The sequence below is a fragment of the Arachis duranensis genome, chromosome 9, assembly GCF_000817695.3.
Source record: "Arachis duranensis cultivar V14167 chromosome 9, aradu.V14167.gnm2.J7QH, whole genome shotgun sequence".
In the NCBI taxonomy this organism is placed as follows: Eukaryota; Viridiplantae; Streptophyta; class Magnoliopsida; order Fabales; family Fabaceae; genus Arachis; species Arachis duranensis.
This window is the reverse complement of record NC_029780.3, coordinates 47,409,671-47,412,352: the sequence shown is the minus strand read 5'-3', so window position 1 is coordinate 47,412,352 and position 2,682 is coordinate 47,409,671. Positions and strand designations below refer to the sequence as shown.

The 2,682-nt window shown below is 39.1% G+C and overlaps 1 non-coding gene across 1 annotated transcript; it reads right to left on the bottom strand.

Moving 5' to 3' along the window:
• Positions 1-377: 377 nt before the first annotated feature.
• Positions 378-484, bottom strand: LOC127742026 (small nucleolar RNA R71). Its single transcript, XR_008003213.1, has one exon. It is a non-coding gene; the product is annotated as a small nucleolar RNA R71 (small nucleolar RNA).
• Between the last annotated feature and the right edge of the window lie 2,198 nt (positions 485-2,682).

The following is a 2,682-nucleotide window of genomic DNA, read 5'->3' as shown; positions in this document are numbered from 1 at the left end:
GACAAGAGAGGAGTGTTCTGGGATCAAACATCAATCCAAACCCAGGAAACTGTGGTAGCACCATTTAAAAGCCAACTATCCATGCTAATAACTTTGAATTAAAGCCTCAACTCATAACTCTAGTACAGAACAACTGTTCTTTTGGAGGAAATGCTCAAGAGGACCTTAATGCGCACCTCACTAAATTCCAAAGGATATGTGACACAGTTAAATCTAATGGTGTTTATCCTGACACCTATAGATTGCTACTGTTTCCATTTTCTTTAAGGGACAAAGCATCAAAATGGCTGGAATCATTTCCCAAGGAAAGTTTGACAACCTGGGAGGATGTGGTGAATAGATTCTTAACAAGGTTCTACCCTCCATAAAAAGTTAACAGACTGAGAACTGAAGTGCAGACATTCAGACAACAAGATGGTGAGACAATTTATAAAGCTTGGGAGAGATTCAAGGATTTGACAAGGAAATGCCCCCTTGATATGTTTAATGAGTGGGTGCAATTTCATATCTTCTATGAATGGTTGAATCATGAATCAAAGAAAGCTGTGGACCACTCATCTGGAGGTTCCCTTAACAAGACAAAGACCATTGAAGAAGCCATTGATGTTATAAAGACAGTGGCTGACAATGAGTATTTTTATGCCTTAGACAAAAGCAACAACAGGGGAGTATTGGAATTAAACCAAATGGATGCAATCTTGGCCCAGAACAAGACGATCACCAAGCAACTGGCTGAATTGACCAAGCAAATAAAGAAGAATCAAGCTGTAGCCATCCACACTCAACCATCACCTCAAGGAGAGTTAGAAACAAAAGAAGGAGTTAATTGGGAGGAAGCTGGTTACCATGGAAATTTATCTAGGCAAGGTAATGATCCATATTCTAAAACCTATAACACTAGTTGGAGAAACCACCCAAACTTTGGATGGGGAAACCAACAAAACCAAGGTCAAGACCACAGACCACACAATCCAACCCAGTATAACAACTCCACTCACCAAAACTCCAACCAAAGACCATACCAGACAACACAAAACACTTATTCATAGCCACCATACCAAAACCACAACAACCATTCTCAACACCCTAATTCCGACCAATCAACACCAAGTGATGATGACAGAATGGCCAGGATGGAAGCTATGCTTGCAAACCTTGGCGAGGAATTTAAAGACATGAAGAAATTCCAGGAGGAAGTTATATCCAATTTACAAAACCAAGATGCTACCACTCAGAAACATGAAGCACAAATCAAATATTTGTTCAAGAAAGCCCCTAGCCACAGTTCAGGTAATGTCACCAAGATAACTTCAAAAGAGGAATGCAAAGCTATTACCCTCAGAAGCGGAAAGGAATTAAAAGAGAATCCAAGGGAGACTCAAGAAGGGAAGGAAGAGGGCATTTTAAACGCTAAGGAAGAGGCACAAGCACCTGCTCCCAACCCATCAGAAGAGAAAGAAATTCTAAGGTCATATGTCCCAAAGGCTCCTTACCTTCAACGCCTAATGAAGAATGTAAAGGACAGCCAATTCTCCAAATTTTTGGAGATTGATGCGTCGGAAATTAGCCGATTAAGAATTTATAATGAAAGTAGCATTGCAAGTATAGTTCTTAACCGACGGAAATCCGCTTATCAATTTAAAAGGGTTGTCACAAAACAAGAATAAAGATACTGGGAGTATGAATCCCAGGTCGTCTACCAACGAGTTGCAGAGAGAGTGCTATTTATTTATCAGGAAGTTTCTGAGAAGGTTGGGGAATAGAATTAAAGCTAGAGAATTGACAAAAGATTTAATTAATTATGATAAAAAGGCCTTGACTAGGAGAAGATTAATCGGAAGTTCTATCCTTGTTGGATGTTCCCAAGTGTAATAGTGATAGGTTGTTGTTCTACTTAGTTATCCCTTACTGAATAAAGGAAAGTCAAGTAACTAGCTAATCAACTCTATTCTCAAGTCCTAATCCTCTCCAAAGGAAGATTTAGAGTTAGGGATTAGAGAATAAACCAACAACTTCCAATTAGAATTAATACTTGAGTATTCCCAACTCAGGGGTCTCCTCTCAATCAACTCTCAAGTCAAGTTGGGAGTCTACTCCCTTGACATGAGTGCTACGTTCATAAGCATAAAAAGAGAATAGAGAGAAGACATGATAAATTGAATAATAATTGAGAATTAATTAAAAAGTGAAAATAGATCTTGCATTAATAAATTCTAAAAATAATTCAATTGTAACTCTGAATAAGGATTAAGGATATGGAAGAGTAAGTAACAAGTAAGGAAACAAACTAGAATGATGAGGTCTTCCACGGAGGTATTCAATCTTTTCAATATCCAGATCAAAAGCATAGAACTAAGAACTATAAATGTAAAGAACCCTAGAGGAGAATTGATTTCTCTCCCCAAGAATCAAAAACTAAAAAAACTAAAATTAATGAATCAGATGATTTCTGTGTTAAATGTGTCAATCTACTAAGTCTCTGCTGCCCTCTGGCTCTAATCTGTGTTTCTGGGCCAAAAACTGGATCTAAAATTGGCCCAAAATCGCCCTCAGCAATTTTTTGCAACTGCTGTACGTCGCGCATGTCACGTGTACGCGTAGGTCACGCGTGCGCGTCGTTTGTGAAAACTGACGCGTACGCGTCGCTCGTCTTGTGCCCTAATCACGCGCGTGCGTCACGTG